At 43.3% G+C, this 22593-nt stretch overlaps 2 long non-coding RNA genes across 2 annotated transcripts; one reads left to right on the forward strand and one right to left on the reverse strand.

Moving 5' to 3' along the window:
- Positions 1 to 5883: 5883 nt before the first annotated feature.
- On the reverse strand, positions 5884 to 9363 carry LOC124272654. Its single transcript, XR_006897391.1, has 4 exons — positions 9244 to 9363; positions 7243 to 7284; positions 6197 to 6295; positions 5884 to 6112 (listed from the first exon to the last, which is right to left on the reverse strand). It is a non-coding gene; the product is annotated as an uncharacterized LOC124272654 (long non-coding RNA).
- Positions 9364 to 14848: 5485 nt separating this feature from the next.
- Positions 14849 to 18895, forward strand: LOC124272659. Its single transcript, XR_006897395.1, has 3 exons — positions 14849 to 14884; positions 18176 to 18259; positions 18692 to 18895. It is a non-coding gene; the product is annotated as an uncharacterized LOC124272659 (long non-coding RNA).
- The last annotated feature ends 3698 nt before the right edge of the window (positions 18896 to 22593 follow it).

A 22593-nucleotide genomic window follows, 5' to 3' on the forward strand; every position in this document is an offset into this window, starting at 1 on the left:
GGCTGTCATACTTGTGATATATAGTAACCGACTACATAATCCACGAAACAAGGTGACGTCACATTTTGTGTGCACACGAATGGGTCATGATAGCAAATGGCTTCGGTAGACAAACGTTTCATTCACGATAGGAATATTAGGCATTTTCAATTTGCTTAATCAATGAAAAAATAATCAGTGAGTATACAAAAAGAAATCGTGCATCTAACGTATGATTTTCACCGCGCTTCCCTTATGTCCACGAATCAAGGTTACGCTAGTGTACTGTGTAAATACAAGACTAAATTCTACGACAGTTAAAAAAAAGACCTTTTGTTCAAAACTTTGTCGTGCGTCAAAGAGCCGTAGATCTATCCAGCATTTTGTAGCAAACACCTATGAACTCACCGGATGCCAAAGGGACATATATGTCCATCCTCCTAAAGTCGAATAAAATTCAGTTCGGTGTTGGCAACCTCGAGTTTGACGTGTAAAGAGTTGTCAAGCTCGTGTTGTTCAGAAACAATCAATCGCAGTCAACGAAATTGTCATGTGACCACACCGACAGGGACATGGCGCTCAAAATGACACGAAGGTTTGACATGTGTTTGACGTGTGAAAACGTGAGTTTCACAACTTCTAGAATTTTAACAACATGTGTTGTCAAACTTTCGTTTGCCGTGTAAAGGCCGCTTAAAACATTTTCATAGACTCAACTATTACTAGGTTACATTGAACTAGTGGTAAGCAGAGTTATGCCCCTTAACTGGAAAATATGTCTTCATCCTTTATGGCAAGCCATTTTATTACCCTATCTTTCCTTGGCGACTGCTATTAAAACATGATGCACATGTGCTGGTGTAACATTATACCCGAACAACGGTCTGGCTGCTGGTGTAGCATTATACCCGAACCACGGTGTGGCTGTGTTGGTGTAGCATTATACCCGAACCACAACCTGGATGCACAGGTGTAGAATTATACCCGATCTATGGCCTGGCTGTGCTAGTGTAGCATTATACCGGAACTAAGGTCTGGCTGTGCTGGTGTAGCATTATACCCGAACCACGATCTGGCTGTGCTGGTGTAGCATTATACCCGAACCACCGTCTGGCTGTGCTGGTGTAGCATTATACCCGAACCACGGTCTGGCTGTGTTGGTTAAGCATTATACGCGAACCACGGCCTGGCTGTGTTGGTGTAACATTATACCCGAACTACGACCTGGCTGTGCTGGTGTAGCATTATACCCGAACCACGGTCTGGCTGTGCTGGTGTAGAATTATACACCAACCACGGTCTGGCTGTGCTGGTGTAACACTATACCCGAACCACGGTCTGGCTGTGCTGGTGTAGCATTATACCCGAACCACGGTCTGGCTGTGCTGGTGTAGCATTATACCCGAACCATGGTCTGGCTGTGCTGGTGTAGCATTATACCCGAACCACGGTCTGGCTGTGCTGGTGTAGCATTAAACCAAAACCACGACCTGGCTGTGCTGGTGTAGCATTAAACCCTAATCACGGACTGGCTGTGTTTGTGTAGCATTATACCCGAACCACGGTCTGGCTGTGCTGGTGTAACATTATACCCGAACCACGGTCTGACTGTACTGGTGTAGCATTATACCCGAACCACGGTCTGACTGTGCTGGTGTAACATTATACCCGAACTACGGTCTGACTGTGCTGGTGTAGCATTATACCCGAACCACGGGCTGGCTGTGCTGGTGTAGCATTATACCCGAACCACTGCCTGGCTGTGCTGGTGTAGCATTATACCCGAGCCACGACCTGGCTGTTCTGGTGTAGCATTATACCCGAACTACGACCTGGCTGTGCTGGTGTAGCATTATACCCGAACCACGGTCTGGCTGTGCTGGTGTAGCATTATACCCCAACTACGACCTGGCTGTGCTGGTGTAGCATTATACCCGAACCACGGTCTGACTGTGCTGGTGTAGCATTATACCCGAACTACGACCTGGCTGTGCTGGTGTAGCATTATACCCGAACCACTGCCTGGCTGTGCTGGTGTAGCATTATACCCGAACCACGACCTGGCTGTGCTGGTGTACCATTATACCCGAACCACGGTCTGACTGTGCTGGTGTAGCATTATACCCGAACTACGACCTGGCTGTGCTGGTGTAGCATTATACCCGAACCACTGCCTGGCTGTGCTGGTGTAGCATTATACCCGAACCACGACCTGGCTGTTCTGGTGTAGCATTATACCCCAACAACGGTTTGGCTGTGCTGGTGTAGCATTATACCCGAACAACGGTCTGGCTGTGCTGGTGTAGCATTATACCCGAACCACGGTCTGGTTGTGTTGGTGTAGCATTATACCCGAACCACGGTCTGACTGTGCTGGTGTAACATTATACCCGAAATACGGTCTGCCTGTGCTGGTGTTACATTATACCCGAACCACAGTCTGACTGTGCTGTTGTTACATTATGCACGAACCACGGTCTGGTTGTGCTGGTGTAGCATTATACCCGAACTACGGTCTGGCTGTGCTGGTGTTACATTATACCCGAACCACAGTCTGGCTGCTGGTGTAACATTATACCCGAACCACGGTCTGGCGGTGCTGGTGTAGCATTATACCCGAACTACGGTCTGACTGTGCTGGTGTTACATTATACCCGAACCACGGTCTGGCTGCTGGTGTAACATTATACCCGAACCACGGTCTGGCTGCTGGTGTAACATTATACCCGAACCACGGTCTGACTGTACTGGTGCAGCATTATACCCGAACCACGGTCTGGCTGTGCTGGTGTAACATTATACCCGAACTACGGTCTGACTGTGCTGGTGTTACATTATACCCGAACCACTGCCTGGCTGTGCTGGTGTAGCATTATACCCGAACCACGACCTGGCTGTGCTGGTGTACCATTATACCCGAACCACGGTCTGACTGTGCTGGTGTAGCATTATACCCGAACTACGACCTGGCTGTGCTGGTGTAGCATTATACCCGAACCACTGCCTGGCTGTGCTGGTGTAGCATTATACCCGAACCACGACCTGGCTGTTCTGGTGTAGCATTATACCCCAACAACGGTTTGGCTGTGCTGGTGTAGCATTATACCCGAACAACGGTCTGGCTGTGCTGGTGTAGCATTATACCCGAACCACGGTCTGGTTGTGTTGGTGTAGCATTATACCCGAACCACGGTCTGACTGTGCTGGTGTAACATTATACCCGAAATACGGTCTGCCTGTGCTGGTGTTACATTATACCCGAACCACAGTCTGACTGTGCTGTTGTTACATTATGCACGAACCACGGTCTGGTTGTGCTGGTGTAGCATTATACCCGAACTACGGTCTGGCTGTGCTGGTGTTACATTATACCCGAACCACAGTCTGGCTGCTGGTGTAACATTATACCCGAACCACGGTCTGGCGGTGCTGGTGTAGCATTATACCCGAACTACGGTCTGACTGTGCTGGTGTTACATTATACCCGAACCCGCGGTCTGGCTGCTGGTGTAACATTATACCCGAACCACGGTCTGGCTGCTGGTGTAACATTATACCCGAACCACGGTCTGACTGTACTGGTGCAGCATTATACCCGAACCACGGTCTGGCTGTGCTGGTGTAACATTATACCCGAACTACGGTCTGACTGTGCTGGTGTTACATTATACCCGAACCACGGTCTGACTGTGCTGGTGTAACATTATACCCGAACTACAGTCTGGCTGTGCTGGTGTTACATTATACCCGAACCACGGTCTGACTGTGCTGGTGTAACATTATACCCGAACTACAGTCTGGCTGTGCTGGTGTTACATTATACCCGAACCACGGTCTGGCTGCTGGTGTAACATTATATCCGAACCACGGTCTGGCGGTGCTGGTGTAGCATTATACCCGAACTGCGGTCTGACTGTGCTGGTGTTACATTATACCCGAACCACGGTCTGGCTGCTGGTGTAACATTATACCCGAACCACGGTCTGGCTGCTGGTGTAACATTATACCCGAACCACGGTCTGGCTGTACTGGTGCAGCATTATACCCGAACCACGGTCTGACTGTGCTGGTGTAACATTATACCCGAACTACAGTCTGGCTGTGCTGGTGTTACATTATACCCGAACCACGGTCTGACTGTGCTGGTGTTACATTATACCCGAACCACGGTCTGACTGTGCTGGTGTAACATTATACCCGAACTACAGTCTGGCTGTGCTGGTGTTACATTATACCCGAACCACGGTCTGACTGTGCTGGTGTAACATTATACCCGAACTACAGTCTGGCTGTGCTGGTGTTACATTATACCCGAACCACGGTCTGACTGTGCTGGTGTAACATTATACCCGAACTACAGTCTGGCTGTGCTGGTGTTACATTATACCCGAACTACGGTCTGACTGTGCTGGTGTTACATTATACCCGAACCACGGTCTGACTGTGCTGGTGTAACATTATACCCGAACTACAGTCTGGCTGTGCTGGTGTTACATTATACCCGAACCACGGTCTGACTGTGCTGGTGTAACATTATACCCGAACTACAGTCTGGCTGTGCTGGTGTTACATTATACCCGAACCACGGTCTGGCTGCTGGTGTAACATTATATCCGAACCACGGTCTGGCGGTGCTGGTGTAGCATTATACCCGAACTGCGGTCTGACTGTGCTGGTGTTACATTATACCCGAACCACGGTCTGGCTGCTGGTGTAACATTATACCCGAACCACGGTCTGGCTGCTGGTGTAACATTATACCCGAACCACGGTCTGACTGTGCTGGTGTAACATTATACCCGAACTACAGTCTGACTGTGCTGGTGTTACATTATACCCAAACCACGGTCTGACTGTGCTGGTGTAACATTATACCCGAACTACGGTCTGACTGTGCTGGTGTTACATTATACCTGAGCCACGGTCTGGTTGTGCTGGTGTAGCATTATACCCGAACTACGGTCTGACTGTGCTGGTGTTACATTATACCCGAACCACGGTCTGGCTGTGATGGTGTAACATTATACCCGAACCACGGTCTGGCGGTGCTGGTGTAGCATTATACACGAACCACGGTCTGGCTTTGATGGTGTAGCATTATACCCTGACCACGGTCTGACTGTGCTGGTGTAGCATTATACACGAACCACGGTCTGGCGGTGCTGGTGTAGCATTATACCCGAACTACTCTCTGACTGTGCTGGTGTTACATTATACCCGAACCACGGTCTGGCTGCTGGTGTAACATTATACCCGAACCACGGTCTGGCTGCTGGTGTAACATTATACCCGAACCACCGTCTGACTGTACTGGTGCAGCATTATACCCGAAGCACGGTCTGACTGTGCTAGTGTAACATTATACCCGAACTACGGTCTGACTGTGCTGGTGTTACATTATACCCGAACCGCGGTCTGACTGTGCTGGTGTAACATTATACCCGAACTACGGTCTGACTGTGCTGGTGTTACATTATACTCGAGCCACGGTCTGGTTGTGCTGGTGTAGCATTATACCCGAACTACGGTCTGACTGTGCTGGTGTTACATTATACCCGAACCACGGTCTGGCTGTGATGGTGTAGCATTATACCCGAACCACGGTCTGACTGTGCTGGTGTAGCATTATACACGAACCACGGTCTGGCTTTGATGGTGTAGCATTATACCCTGACCACGGTCTGGCTGTGATGGTGTAGCATTATACCCGAACCATGGTCTGGCTGTGCTGGTGTGCCGTGATATTATTGGAATATTGCTAAAAGCTGCTTAAAACTAAACTCTCTCACGCAGTTACTTACTGTAAAACCGAAACCTGCTCAATAATAATAAACTTATTCAGTCACTGCATACCGAACTGTTTTAAGTCCCCAAATTATGCACCTGTGTTCTGATACAACGAAATTAAGATATATATATTTTATTAATGCTTTCAGCAAAATACACGGTGACGAGCATATTAAAGGACTTTCACATTATCCGAAGACAACATTAATCAAAGAACTGCTAATAGTAAGGCCCACATGAGGATGTCTGCACGGCTCTCTTGAGTTCTGACATTTATTTTGTTGAGATGAAGAAGTCTTCGGAAAACTGCTGACTCAGCTCCGTCAAGCAGGTTTGTTAACTGGCGCTGAAAGACATATTTTTATGTTAATAAATTCTCCCATCTCTTGAAACAAGTCATAACACTGATTATAAGGTAATATTCACATACGTTTTGGTTGTGGAGTTTGCGAGATTGGACCTTGCGGGCGTGGACGTGAAGGAGAAATGTGGGGAGACGTGCTTATTTTTAATCCACCTCCAGTTATGTCTGCAACAGAAAATAATTTTGATCGTGCAGGACACAGGTTCATACATAATTGTATTCTTTTCTTTCTGAAAATATTGAGTCAGTGGTCGAATGTATCTCTAACCTTTAACGTCACTATTAAAACGCGTCTTTGCTGTTTGTCTTCCACAAATCTTGTACATAACGAATTCTAGGATAACACGAAGGAACGTAACAACAGCTTTAATAGAACATAGAACACAGAACATATATGTTATATTAAGGATAACACTTTTTCGATAAATATGAAACTATCTTACAAATTCTAATACATTTGGAGGTGAGTCCCATCCGGGTTTCGAACCCACATTCTCAGAGAGAGGGAACAAATCCACAGTACACAAATTCAGAAAATGAAGTCAAACAACAGATAGCCAAGACCACGTGTTTTGTGTACCAATCTGACCATTATAAACGGACACGATACCAAATTTCCGAAATCAATGAATATACAATACAGTGCATTTTAGGATATTGTCAAATTAGCATGTATTATATTTGGAAATTATACTTTCTCAGTAAAGTACAAATTTTGATAGTTTGAGGGTGGAACCCCATTCGGGATTCGATCCCACACTCTCAGGGTGAGGCAGTAAAAAGGCTTGCATACTAGCATTTAGTTTTTCATTCATTTTGTCGTACATTTCAAGGTTACTTACACAGCAAGCACGATACGTTACTCCAGTGCACCATTGACTGCTATTACTATTTCGATCAAAGTTCAGTACGTAAGGGTATTCTGGGTCACAGCGACATACATTAACACCTGGAAACTGAAATGAAGAAGTCTTCGGAAAACTCCTGACTCAGCTACGTCATTTGAAAACAGATTTGTTAACTGGCGCTGAAAACATAAAAATATGAATCTTATTCTCCCATCTTTGTAACAAGTCATGACACTAATGATGAGGAATACTGTATTCACATACCTATTGGTGGTGGATTGTGTGGGCTTTGATATGAAGGGCTTGCTGCAACAGAAAATAATTTTGTTGGTGCAGGACAGGTTCATACATAATGTGTTGTATTCTTTTTCTACTGAAAATGTTGAGTCAGTGGTCGAAAGTATCTCTAACCTTTAACGTCGTTATTACAATACGTCTTTGCTCTTTGTCTTCTACAAATCTTGTACGTAACGATTTCCAGGATATCACGTAGCAGCGTTACAACAGTTGTAATAGAACACAGGACATATAGGTTATGTTTAGGATTACACTTTCTCAATACATATGAAACTATCTTACAAATTCTAATACATTTGGAGGTGAGTCCCATCCTGGTTTCGAACCCACATTCTCAGGGAGAGGGAACAAATCCACAGTACACAAATTCAGGGATCACATACACTCGGCGACCGAGGTTTTTTCAGAAAATAAAATCAAACAACAGATAGCCAAGACCACGTGTTTTGTGTACCAATCTGACAATTATAAACGGACACGATACCAATTTCCGAAATCAATGAATATACAATACAATGCATTTTAGGATATTGTCAAATTAGCATGTATTATATTTGGAAATTATACTTTCTCAGTAAAGTACAATTTTTGGTAGTTTGAGGGAGGAATCCCATTCGGGATTCGATCCCACACTCTCAAGGTGAGGCAGTAAAAGGCTTGCACACTAGCATTTAGTTTTTCATTCATTTTGTCGTACATTCAAAGGTTACTTACACAGACAGCACAATGCGTTACTCATATGTCAGTGCACCACTCACTGCTATCACTATTTTGATCAAAGTTCAGTGCGTTAAGGGTATTCCGGGTCACTGCGACATACACCTAGAATTGTAAACCTCAATGAATTTCTACTCTCATTGTGTTATTTTAAAGCCGTAACCTTTGTTCTTCAAGGTGATACCTAACACCGTGCCCTTGGCACAGTGGTAACTAATTCGGGACAGCCCTCTCAAATAACAATAGAGTCAACATGCTAACTTGCTAACAATCCATTTCACACAGAAACATTTCACCTATGACTGAATGATGTGTTAAAACTATCTACCCGGAAGATGCTGTTATCACTGCAATGTTTGGTTTTCGTAATCGAGACATCATTATAAATATCTTTCACGCATCTATTCAGTTAAACACGTGTTACTGTTTGACACAGCCCCAAACTTGCATTAATAACCAAACACTGCCTCGTTTTATCACGAATTCCCGGAAATGATTCGCAACTGTCGTAATGGCGGAGGATTTCGTTTAGGGCTGGGATGGGTCCAAACTTTCTACCCGGGTATCCCACCCCTCTATTACCCTACCCTACCCGGATACCCGTTATGCTAATTCCTGACATCAAATTTGTAAGAAATGGCAAAACATGTATATTCTTCAGCTCGGAGGCTAAAATGTCGAGTTTTTCAATATCTTAACCAAGTATTATAATACATTATTCAAAATAGGTGACTGTAAATTATGTCTAACTCATTTTTTATCATGAAAGAATAACATATTACATTGTTTAATCTATTAGTCACATGATCATAAAAGGTCCGGGTATTGAGATGGGTACCCGGGTCCAACTCATTACCCACCCGTCCCAGGTATCCGAGTTATCCGTCCCAGCCCTAGTTTCTTTTGTTAGTTTTCTCTAATAAATCAGAATCCTGTCGGTTTCTTATTTTGGTGTGAGTAACATGAAACATTGCTAAGACAGAAATTGCCCTTAGTCGCTTGACACACCTGTTTTGCGTAGGCTCATGCACTCTTTGTTTTGTTGGTGATCTAGCAATGCCTTATACATAATACATGGATGTTAGTTGTATAGCTGAAATACGATACAAAGCAAGGCTTTTTACGGAACGTATTAAATTAATCTCTTAAATACGCTTTTGAGTGCACACAGTATAATCCAGATATGTTGGAGTTTGCAGTGACATATATTCACTGAGATGGACTTATCCAGATCACATCGTATCAACCTACCCTTATCAGCCATCGTGACCTCAGCTCAGTCTTCCCAATCCGAGACGAATGAAAATCGAGCTCTGGACGCATGACGTCAGGGTCCATTCGTCCCTACTCGCCCCTTTCCGTACATTCGTCACCACTCGTCTTTTTTCGGCTTGTCCCGGAATACTAGTAACACGAATTGGTCACGTATGCATATAAAGGAACTTTTTCTATGGCATCGAAAGCTTTGATTTCCCAGATCTCATACAAAAGTATAAGGCATATTTAAGCTTGAAAAATCTGAAAAAAGTGTTTTTCATAATGCCCATTAAAATGTTTTTGCCTTGCAATGAGGTTTGAGTTGTATGCATGGACCATGAAAGGTGGTTTGTAAAATTAACATCTAAATATCTATATAAATTACTTGTTTCAATAACATCTCCTTTGTAATACCATTTTCCCCCTTTTGCCAATTTTCCACCATTTTTTAAAACAACTAACTTTGTTTTAGTTTGATAAACAGAATCAATTTATAAGCATTGCAATAATTTTCTAATTGATTTATCAATGTTTGCAAACCACATATTCTACTATAGAAGAATATGATATCGACAGCAAATAATAATTAATGAATTCAATTATTGAGAAATAAGGGCTAAGGATGCAGTCTTGTCTGACTCCAAGTTGACTGGTAATAGCTTCTGACAAATCATTATTATTTCTGACACATATCTATATATTTCATATATGCTAAGTAATTGTTTTTTTCATATTACAACTAACATCATGTCTAAGTAAAATATTCCATAATTTATCACTGCGAACCGAATCGAACGCCTTTGCAAAATTTACAAAGACAACATAAAGTCTCCTCCCTTTCTGACTTATGTATTTCTGTACAATTGTATGTGAAATAAATATATTATCAGTGGTTGTGTATCCTTCCCTAAAACCGGCTTGGGATTCACTTATTTTATCAAAAGTGTCAGCTCAATAGACGAGCCTTTTATTCAATATGGATGTAAATATCTTACTAAATACACTCACGAGAGTAATGCCTCTATAGTGATCCGTGTTATAAAATACACTCACGAGAGTAATGCCTCTATAGTTATCCGTGTTATATAATACACTCACAAGAGTAATGCCTCTATAGTTATCCGTGTTATAAAATACACTCACGAGAGTAATGCCTCTATAGTTATCTGTGTTATAAAATACACTCACGAGAGTAATGCCTCTATAGTTATCCGTGTTATAAAATACACTCACGAGAGTAATGCCTCTATAGTTATCTGTGTTATAAAATACACTCACGAGAGTAAAGCCTCTATAGTTATCCGTGTTATAAAATACACTCACGAAAGTAATGCCTCTATAGTTATCCGTGTTATAAAATACACTCACGAGAGTAATGCCTCTATAGTTATCCGTGTTATAAAATACACTCACGAAAGTAATGCCTCTATACTTATCTGTGTTATAAAATACACTCACGAGAGTAATGCCTCTATAGTTATCCGTGTTATAAAATACACTCACGAGAGTAAAGCCTCTATAGTTATCCATGTTATAAAATACACTCACGAGAATAATGCCTCTATAGTTATCCGTGTTATAAAATACACTCACGAGAGTAATGCCTCTATAGTTATCTGTGCTATTCAAGTCACCATGTTTATGGATCGGGACGAAAATACGCTATTGCGTTGGCACTTAAAAAGCGCAATCCAAGTGTAAACCTGTTTAAAGAATTCGTTGAAAGCAGGTCATTAGATGCATTAATGATGGAGAGGTCGGCAGCAGGTTTTGGGCCAAGTACAAGTAAAAGCTCAAAGTAATATCCGACGACGAAAAAAATTGCCTCTGGGAGAAAGGTGCTCTAGGAGAGAATAATTCACCTCAACTGCTCGACACCATAATATTACTGTATTTGACTTGTGAGTGGCAAACTGTTGTTAAATTCTACCTTTTAAATCTATTCTTTTCTTTAAAAGTTTATTTTTGATGAATACGAGCGTCCAAGAGAACCCAGAGACATAAGAAACTTCTCGTTTTGGTATCAATTCAAACCGATTATTTTTATCTTATTTTCTTAAAGGTTTGAACTTTGCCTTGCGTGGTGAGGCGGAGCACCGCAAGCTGCGCCTTTTCCAGAGCCCGCAAATCACTGGGCCACAAAAGGATACTTGTTGTACACAGAGGATGTTTCCAAAACTAATGCTGGTGGTGCCCGACAGAGGAAGCTGAAACCCAAGCAAGCTCGGGCTTACGAAAATGTCTCAAATCGATCAAGATGCTATGTACGATTTTACACATGTGTAAATGTATATAAAATTTGTATATATGTTGCATACGGGCCTGTGTCTGAGTCTGTGGTGAGTGATTTGATGATTTTAATATTTGTTTTCTTGCAGTATCTTAAGTAATGTGTAGCATTACGCAGTTTAAAGATTTCAAATGTTCATCTAAATGTAATTTATATATTTTAGTGCTCAGTCAATCTCCAAAACGAATGCCTTCTACTTCACTCCAATGAAAAAAGCCTACAGCTGACAAATGGTACACAGACGGTCTTGTGGGTCATAATACACTCCAAAATACAGTGAAGCGGATCTGTGGAATGGCAGGGATCGAAAGAGTAAAGACGAATCACTCGCTGCGTGTTACTGCTGCGACCCTCATGTATCAGGCCGACCTTGACGAACAGCTGATCTGTGAGCAAACCGGTAATGATCTAGTGAATTTTGTAAAATTAATAGAATCATTTTTGACAGCTTACAGTTTAACCACTTCTGAAAATCAACCCCTTAAGAGGTTAAAAATCGACCAGATGTAAAACCTCCCCGACATGCACCTGAAGTAAAACCTACTATGGGGTTTTCATGAGCGAGAATTAACCCCAAAAAAGGAATAGGCAAAGTCAATTAACGGTTTATAACTCGGGCCCTGTCTTGTAGCTTGTAGAGGTAGATATCTCCTCTCTTTGGCTGGGTTTGTCTGGTTCTGTCCTGTTGGTCAGAGCTCTGTTTGGGTTCCTGGGTGAGTTTGTGTCCTTTATAATAGTGTCTGGGTTATTTGATCTTAGTTTGTTACGTTCTTGGCTTTGGTGTGGTATGAGATTGTTGGCAATAGCCATTCCTTCGCAGGCAGGACATCTCTGTTTTACTGAATGCCATTTATCCTCCTAGTGGCACATTCCTACTATGATGGGTCTGGTCTTGGTTTGCCTTGGCAGAGCGTAACCTGTGAGCTCTCTCTATGTCTCTGGTTGATAAAGGCTGGAGTTTCTTCACAAACCTGGCACTGTTGAGGATCTCCAGGACCTTGGTATTACTCTCAGCATAGGCCTCCTTCCCTGTTTCTGATATGCCATGTTGTTTTTTCGTTCTTGGTCCTCCAGTGTGGATTCAAGATTACCAATATAACTTTCCATTTCATCAGTTCTATCGTTAATGGCGTCAATCCTTTGTTCTCATGCTCCTTATCAAGTTCATAAAGAAAGTTTGCGGAATCGCATTCCATTCCTCTACTAGAGCGCTTCGGAGTCGTGGGAGATCCACTGGTGCTGGGTGACGTGTGTACACACGTCGACCTAGTTCATCGCAGGCATGCTCAATTGGGTTGAGGTCTTGCGAACATGCTGGCCATTCCATCCGCTCTACATCTTACTGCCTAAAGACAATCCTGACCCTATGAGTCGTTGTCGTTTTGCAGCAAAGTGGGTCGACCATAAAAGCCATGCATAGCTTGCAGGAATGGAACTGCTATAGGAGCCAGAATCACGTCCGGATAACGCTGTCTGTTAACACTACCACCGACCACGTGTAGTTGAGTACGTTCAATAGGAGTTATCCCTGCCCAAACCATGACCGATCCCCCGCCAAATCGGTCATGCGTGGCAACGGCTGCATCTGTGATTCGCTATTGACGTTGATTCCAGCGGCCATGATGTATACTCCATCTCAAACGCGCCTGTAACGTGGTGTTAGTGGTGGACGAACTGCAGGTCGCCTACAGCGGAGTCCGGCTGCCCTTAAACGTCGACGAAGGTGCTCCTGGATATCCTAACATTGTCAACATTGAAGTGTTCTGTCTGAAGATCTGCTGCGTTAAGGAATCTGTTACGTATCACAGTGTTAATCATGTGCCTATAATCTCGAACTGTTGTGACTCTGGGGCGACCTGGTCGACGTGCATATTCCACTGACCCATTGGCTTGAAATCTCTGCCACAGTCTTCCAATAGCACTCTGACTCACATTAAAGCGAACAGGCTCAAAGCGCTACCATCTGATTATTACAAGTTTGGTCTCGGTGAACAGAAGCAATTTTGAACAGACTTACTTGCCTAAGGTGAGATCACCTGAACCACCTTGCTGGTTTTTTTTAGTAACATTCCATCGGAAAATACATTAAATTACAACTTCCTGATTGTCATTATTTAACACAAGTATTGTCATTGCACATTTGTTCATGCAGCCCAAATCACTATTCGTTCTACTTTGTCCATGTACAACGCCCCCACACACACATAACACACACACACACACACACACACACACCCCGGACACACTGTGAGAAGCCCTTTGCTGGTAATCCTCGGCGAGTGAGCGAGTGGGTTTTTACGGCTCTTTTAGCAATACACTAGAATGGATTTCACACAATGTACCAGTGTGGTTAATCGAAACCGAGCGGACGCGTTATCCACTAGGCTACCGAACGGCCCTTGATCATATAATAAAACATAAGATGCTCCTTGAAAGTAGGATGTATTAAGATAGAGTATATCAGGCAGCATAAAACATTCAAAGCAAGACATTTGTGGTTATTTGTTTAAGCACATCTCATATTTAGCACTTTTGTACAAAACAACCTTAGCGCTAAGACTATCGCAAGTCTGTGTTAATGTACGGCAGTTACTGTCACCTTACACTAAGACGGCTTTGTACAACGGTACCCAGGGTCATTCAAATTTATTACTACTGGCAAAAAGCCTTAAGGATAATTTGGACTGGCGCAGAGAACACGTTTACGAGAAGTAGGCGGTGCACGGCAATGAGCAAACCCATTTGGTTTGTGAAAGGTAGAGCGGATGGAGGCCAGTGCACGTGCATTACATGACGATGAAACTGATTCCGCGCGTAGATGCACACGTCTTGCTCATACGGCTCTTACGTGGTCGGTGTAGCAAGTCGGTAATATTCGGACAACCTTGGGCCCTTTAGCTCACAATGGTAAGTGCCAGTGAGCGCCACTCATACATGCTAATACGGGTCAATTGTCAGGTCGGTGCTATACTTAACCTTGTTTACCAGTAGATCTTAGGCTATCTGAACTTGATATATATACTGTCACTGACTGGCTCTTAGCAACTATTATCTTGCGTTACAAGCCCCAATGGATATTTGTGACTCCATATTCTGATAAAGAAACTAAATCACAACAAAGTGGTAAAATGAAACTCGTAAGGAAATGGACAAAGTCTGTGCATGAATTCAACGACACAAACAATCCTTGACAAACACAAACCGTTGGTCTGTCTGTGAAACCTTTCAACAAGATCTGCGAAGGTAGGCTAAAAATAGAAACGCCATGCTGCTGAGGCATGTAGCTCGGCTTTCATTCAGCCCCTGTCGGGAAGACTGAGCTGAACATCAGGATGTCCGGTAAAGGTGGGTGCTCACAAAATGATCTCGTATGGCTCATCTATGTAAATATTTGCAGTAATTGGAACATCTAGTTCCGGCCTTGTACTGTATTGTACATATTGAAAAGAATATAATTGAAATAATATTTATCATATTTAATTTAATCAACTTTTCCAACCCGTGAAGGTCCGGGATAGAATGAACCTTCAGTAACCCATGCTTGTCGTAAGAGGCGAGTAACGGGATCGGGTGGTCAGACTCTCTGACTTGGTTGACACATATCATCGGTTCCCAATTGCGCGGATCGAGGCTCATGCTGTTGATCACTGGATTGTCTAGTCCAGACTCGATTATTTACAGACCGCCGCCATATAGCTGGAATATTGCACGTATAAACACCGGTCCACTCACTGAAAATAATAAGATTCGTCTGGTTTTAGGCGACCGTAGCCTCAAAACAAAGCGCTAGTTACAGTTCACGGATGGGCTACGAGACCATCATATGAATCATGTCAAGCGTTGTTTAAGCTTAGCTGTGTATAAACTAGGTCATCAGATAACGTAAACATGTCATTTGACTAGATAAGACAATGTTCTACGTTATTTGGTGTCTTGTTGATATTCATGATTGTACTTTGAAAACCATAGTCACTGAGGGAAGACTGAAAGTACATCTGGCTTACAAATATGCAATGGGGTTACTACATTGTTTCAACCTTGGTCCCGCGAAGTGACAGATTACTGGCCTACTTTCTCAAATGCAAATTATAAGTGCGTGAATTAATCATAAGTACATGCATTACGAATGTATGGGCTCAAACTATCAAATATCGCAAACTGCACATTTAGTACGGGCTTGTTCAATATTACGGTCATTGTAGCCCTAAATTATATATTTGCATTCATTTAGAATCTACTTCAAAGAATTTCATGCAGCATATATACTTTCTGGGTTTTTGTATATTGTAACTTTCATTTTGTATTTTAAATCTGGTCAAGCAGTGTTTTGTTACTTTGATACTTTATTTTAAGTCACATACTTTAAGGGGCACCCATAACTAGATGATCGTTACATATTAATCATGATACTGTCACCTCCGCTGGCCCGTACATGTGTAGGGAATGTGCGGTCTTAATACTTCACTCGCGTCATGTATAATGTCACTAACGTCGACAGACTAGGGTCTTGGCTGTTATAAATTCACCATTGTGTACAAACACATAAAGAAGGAGGACTGGGAAAAATACCCGAAACATAGACATAGAATTTACATTGTTTTTGTAAGTTGAAATCACGACTTCTCATGATGTTTCTCAAGACAGACATGGCAGGGTGGAAGGTTAAAAAAGTTGTTTAACAAACTATCATTAAAATATTGCCACATTTCACTATTTGTTACGACGGAGGAGTGCAGAGAAAGGGACAATCAGGTATGCGAGAAAGAATGGAGACGGCACAGGTTAATGAATCAATAACTTTGTCGGCACTTGTGCACGTGCTTCTCGAACACATGGCTGTCCCTTTCTCTGCACTCCTCCCTCGTAACAAACAGTAAACTGTGTCAATATTTTAATGATTTTTATTAAACACCTTTTTTATTTTTAGGACATTAATTCTGCAAAAACCTCACAGATTTTGATCTGATGTTTTGATTATGATCAGTGTTTCATTGAGTATTTTTTGTTCATGAGTTTCCGAGTTAGATTGCAATTGATCGGTCCGCTTTTGAGCCAAACGGGCTGTAGAATCAGACAATCCAGTGATCAACATCATGAGCATCGATCTGTGCAATTGGGAACCGATGACATGTGTCAACCAAGTCAGCAAGCCTGACCACCCGATCCCGTTAGTCGCCTCTTACGACAAGCATGGGTTACTGAAGATCAATACTAACCTGGATCTCCACGATGACATGTGTCAACCAAGTCAGCGAGCCTGACTATCCAACCTCAGACGCACCTAAAAACAGCTACTCATGTCAGTTACACACACAAGCTGGTAATCAAGAACGCCAGGTTAAAACCCGGTTACACCTCCTCATCACCTGATTGATATACAATCTGACCTATTTCAGTCACGTCCCCCGTGTCTCGTTGCATAAAGAATTACGTAGGGGAAGCCATTGTGACTATCGAATAGCGTTAACCTGGTTCTAAAACGAAATTAACATCCTTTCTCAACAGTGCTTACATATGACAAGTGTAGACGGCGCAATTTTGGGGAATGCTACATAAATATAAAAAAATGAGGAAGAAAAGCCACATTGCTACAACCAGCTGCAGCTACAAATATTGCTTCTGACTCAAACTGATTATTTCCCACAATGACACCATGGTTGAACGCCAGAAATGGGCTTCACACATTATAGCCATGTGCGGAATCGAAAAGCCATATTGCTACAACCAGATACAGCTACAAATATATATACTGATTGTACTATGAAAAGATTATTTTCCCATGAAGACACCATGTAATAATGTACATTTTGGTATATTGTTCTTTTTTTTCAACAGTCTGATGCATTTAAGGTGCGACTGGGCAGCCTAGTGGTTAAAGCGTCCGCTCGTCACGCCGAAAACCCGGGTTCGATTCCCCACATGGGTACAATGTGTGAAGCTCATTTCTGGTGTCCCTCGCCGTGATATTGCTGGAATGTTGCTAATAGTGGCGTAAAACCATACTCACTCATTCACTAATGCAGTAAGCGGAAGGTCGCGGGTTCGATTACCGACCGCGTCATACCAAAAGACGTTAAAATATGGTACTTGTTGCTCCCTGCCTGGCGCTCGGCATTAATGGGTACAACAAGGACTGGTCGGCTCGGAGTCAGTATAATGTGTCTTAGTGGGGTATTCATGCTTCACTGCGGCATGGTATCTCAGTGGGCTAGCACTATAAAACCAGCTTAAGTCTGGGCTAGTACAAGCAGCCGCACATACACATACACACGCATGCACGTCGTCATATGAGCGAAATATTCTCAAGCACGACGTTAAACCAACTTTCACCTCACCTCACCACTAATCCAGTAAACCCTTTCTGATTTTTTATTCTGGGTCGAAACGAAATCCCAGAATAAGAAATAGTCTCTGCTCTAGTTATAATAATAACCTTTGTCTACTGCGCATTTGGGGCGGTGGGGAGGCCTAGCGGTTCGATTGATCACTCGTCACGCTAAAACTCTGGGTTCGATTCCTCACATGGGTACAATGTCTGAAGCCCATTTCTGGTGTCCCCCGCCGTGTTATTTCTGCAGTATTTCTATAACCCAGCTCACTCACTCACTTCTGCGCATTCATTATTTTCTGTTGCAGGACACATCGCGCCCATCGGAAACAAGCAATCGGCCCCTCCACCCCGACCACCCCCACAACAGCCACCCCCACGGCAACCACCTGGTATGTGAATATTTAATCAGAAAAAGACTATCGCCTACTACGCATGTGGTGGGGTGGCCCAGTGGTTAGATTGATCGCTCGTCAGGCCAAATATCCGGGTTCGATTGTCTACAAGGGTACAGTGTCTGAAGCCAATTTCTGGTGTCGTACGCCGTGATATTGCTGGAATATTGCTAAAACCCAACTCACTCACATCTGGACATTCAATTATTTCCTGTTACAGGACACATTGCGCCCATCGGAAACAAGCAATCGGCCCCTCCACCCCGACCACCCCCGCAACAACCACCTCCACGGCAACCACCTTGTATGTGAATATTCAATCAGTAAAAGACTATCGCGGCTTTGCCTCACGGAGGATAGGTGGCATCTGCGCAAAATGATGTTTGTTTTTTCTAGGGATGTGAGAAAGTATATTTTTCTATCTTGCAGCTCCTCGTTTAGTTCCTGTCGTTCTTAAACCCGGCGGAGTTGGCGGCTTTCCGACGTTTTAACATTGTACATGTCGCCATGGAGACACACGACTTCCTCGTGTTGGCTTAAGCATTTACCGTTAATTGTTTAACGTTGTCTTCGGCCAGTCATCAACATGTCACAATTTACTTTGCTGAAAACATTAAATGAATTCAGATTGAACGTGTGTCGTTCTCGTGTTTGTTTGTATCAGAATGAATAAATATTATTTTACGCCGCATAAGCAGTTTTCTAGCTATTCGCGGCGGTGTTGCATCAGAACACAAATGAATACGATGTACATACATGTACCTATGTTGATACAATTGCTATAAGGGGTAAGTTTCATTTAACCCACATATTAGCAATTAACACTTAACACTTACTGAAGTTGTCTTGGCTGGGCGGTGCAAATGGGTCACAAAAGCATCAACATTTTGGCTATTTTCTCTGGATATCTGGAGGCGACTAACGGGATCGGGTGGTGAGTCTAGTTGACTTGGTTGCCACATGTCATCGGTTCCCAATTGCGCAGATCGATGCTCATGCTGTTGATCACTGGATTGTCTGGTCTAGACTCGATTATTTACAGACCGCCGCCATATAGCTGGAATATTGCTGAGTGCGGCGTAAAACCAAACTCACTCACTCACTCTCTGGATATGTGACCTTCCGTTTCTGATCAATTGCTCGGTTCTACGGGAAAAATAACAACTTGATTGCCTACACCCCCTCTCCAGAATGGACAAGTCCAAATAACGGCCCGGACTTGTTGTTTGATATGTTTTAGTGATGCTGTTGTTTGTTTGTTGTTTAATGCTGCACCCAACAATATTCCAGACATATAGCGGAGGTTTGTAAATAATCGAGTCTGGACCAGACACTGGATCCAGTGATCAACATCATGAGCATCGATCCACGCAACTGGAGTGTTGTAGTACTGTAATTCCCTCGTGTTGAATATCACTTGATGCAGCAGCCTTGTTCCCTTGGTTTGGTCACGTGAGTGGGTATGGACTTACGCCGCTTTTAGCAACATTATATTAAGGCGGGGACACCAGAAATAGGCTTCACACCCTGGAGTCGGAATCGAACCAGCGTAACGAGCGAACGCTTTATCCAAAAGGCTACCCCACCGACCATTAACTACCGTCCTAACCAACCACCCGTATGAATGGAAATCATACAAATGTTGTCCGAACAATATGACAGTATGAGATGTTTTGTACATACTTCGGTATACAGTCGGTGCTAAGACAATGGCAACTGAAACTCGTGTGAGTTCATTTAAAACAAGGTTAATCTCATTAAATCCACAGGTGTATCCATGTCTCACCAAAGGGAATATACAAATACACAATGACATACTGAAAAACAAATTGAATGCAAAGTTTAAATATTTTATTTAGAATACAAAATACAATCACAATGGTTAATAAATATATATTCTATAAAAAGGTACATACTCCTCTTTCGTGAGGATATTAGACACTGTACAAAATATTCGAAATGAACAATGTTACATAAATTAATACAAAGCGATATAAAAATATGGTATTTTTTTTTTTCAATATGGTTATAGCACTAAGAGGACACGTACATATTGAATTTTTGTTTTGATAGTGGATAGTTACATAATTGATGACCACAATGAAACCCTCACACCCTGACCAATCATCAACGATCGATAACAAAAATATGTTTATAAATATGGTATAGTTGTTATATCTTTTTTCAGTACTAACAGTGCATGTACACATTGTTTTGTACTAAATCCTTTTTTTTCATTCCCCTCACACCCTGGCCTATCCTCCCGCCCCGCCCTATCCCCGACCCCGTCCCACCCACACCCACGTTCATTTATTTCTTGGATGACTTCTTCTTCTCCGCCCGCTCTTCGTCCAGCTTCTTTAGTTTCTCCTCTCTCATCTGGAGCTGATGCTCCGCCCTCATTTTCTTCAAGAACAGGCGACGTTTCTTCTCGTCATTCACAGCTTTGTGCTTTATCTCTCTGTCTAACTGTTTCCTCTGAACTTGATCCACTAGCCTGCAATAGATGATTGTCATGGTACATGTCAATCAATTGGGACGAATGCACAAAAGTAAATCAGTATCTACATTAATGAAAGTACTGTATGCAACGTTAGGCTACATGTCGTCTCTCTTTCAGAGCGTAGATCACAATATTCAATAAGACAACCCCACAACACCGTCCATCTGAGGTAATGACACACTTGTTGAATCTGAAAGCGTCAGCCTTCTGTCTTCTCCCCTCTGCTGTGTAGAGGCATCGCACTGGGATTTGCTCCAGACGTCGAGGTGGTTTGCCGCGGGAACCAACACACTCGGTGGCGGGCACAGAGAAAGCCACTCCTCCGCTTGTCTGGTGGACAGGGACCAGTCCCTCCTCTCTGAGCTGCTGGAGAATCTCGTCCCCTGACAGGCGGGACGTGGACGGTGTCACCTGGCTCTTGGCGTAGTACAGTTCGTGAGGGCAGTTGATCTTGCCCGTCAGAGCCTCCTCGGGAGATGTTTGCTTCAGTGGTGTAACCTTAGTTTGCTTACATCCCATTTTAGATGATAATTTTTTACGCTGTTGTGCACGCGGCTTGTTTCCAGGCGCATGTGGGCAACAATAGCGTGACGTCATAATATCGTGACCTCAGAGTGACATGACGTCAGAGATTTTGTGTGCATTCGTTTCTCTAAATCACTAAAAGTGAGCTTTGTCGAGGTCTGCGTTCGCGCTGTAGTGGGCCTACTACCAACGATGCGGAAAATTAGATTTGCTATGTTACAGAACCGTATCTCCTAAATTCGTGGATAACCTTGATTCGTGGATCGCGGTAATTTGTCATGCTATCTCGCAAATTAAGTCTCGTATGGCGTCACGATAAGGTACTTTTGATTTACACACATCGCCTTGCAGACAAAAATGTTCCGAATCTCTGCATTACACGTAAATACACTAAATCAAATTGTCCAGCACTGAGATGAATAGCCCAAGATCACTAATGCCACTAATACCAAATTATATTTTCACAAACTGTCAAGTAAAAAAGACACCGTTAGCAGCAACCTTCTCACACCTCGTCGCCTGCTTTCTTATGTGTCAATACTTACTGCAATGGGCTATCATACATGATAGTGACATATATACTAGCCACATAAAGAAACTGTGCATTGTCAAAATATTATCCCAGTTGATAAGCACGATAACAATGTCAAAGGTACATATAAACTTTAATGGAGGGATCATGAGACCATAACAAGTCGGGAGAATTCAATTGAAAAGTCAATCACAATGACGTCACAAGTCCACAAGCGGGACAGGGGTCAAACGACCATGTCACAAGCTCAATAACGGGTATGTCCACCATCGGTATTGAGAACAGCAATGCATCGACGACGCATAGAGCCTATCAAACGTGCAAGGAAGGCTTGTGGGATGTCACGCCAGATTCTCTCAAGTTCTGTTGCAAGGTCAAGGACGTTAGCTGGCGGATGAGGAAGACGGCGTAGACGTCGATCCATCTCGTCCCAAACATGCTCTATCGGGGAGAGATCCGGTGAATTTGCAGGCCAAGGCAGTAAGTCAACGTTGTGGTGTTGCAAGAAATCCATAGCAACCCTTGCCGTATGAGGGCGGGCATTGTCCGTTGGAATGTTAACCCAGGGCCATGACGTTGCGGAAAAGGAATTGCCACAGGTCGAAGAATCTGATCCCTGTAGCCCACACCTGTTAAGTTGCCCTGAACAATCACCAAAGGAGTTCTTTGGCGTGCTGTTATTCCACCCCAAATCATCACGGAACCACCATCACCAAAGCGATTCCTCTCCAAGACACAGGCCTGTGCATAACGTTCTCACATGCGTCTATA

This window comes from Haliotis rubra, unplaced genomic scaffold (assembly GCF_003918875.1).
Source record: "Haliotis rubra isolate DU_JTF1 unplaced genomic scaffold, ASM391887v1 Scf1712, whole genome shotgun sequence".
NCBI lineage: Eukaryota > Metazoa > Mollusca > Gastropoda > Lepetellida > Haliotidae > Haliotis > Haliotis rubra.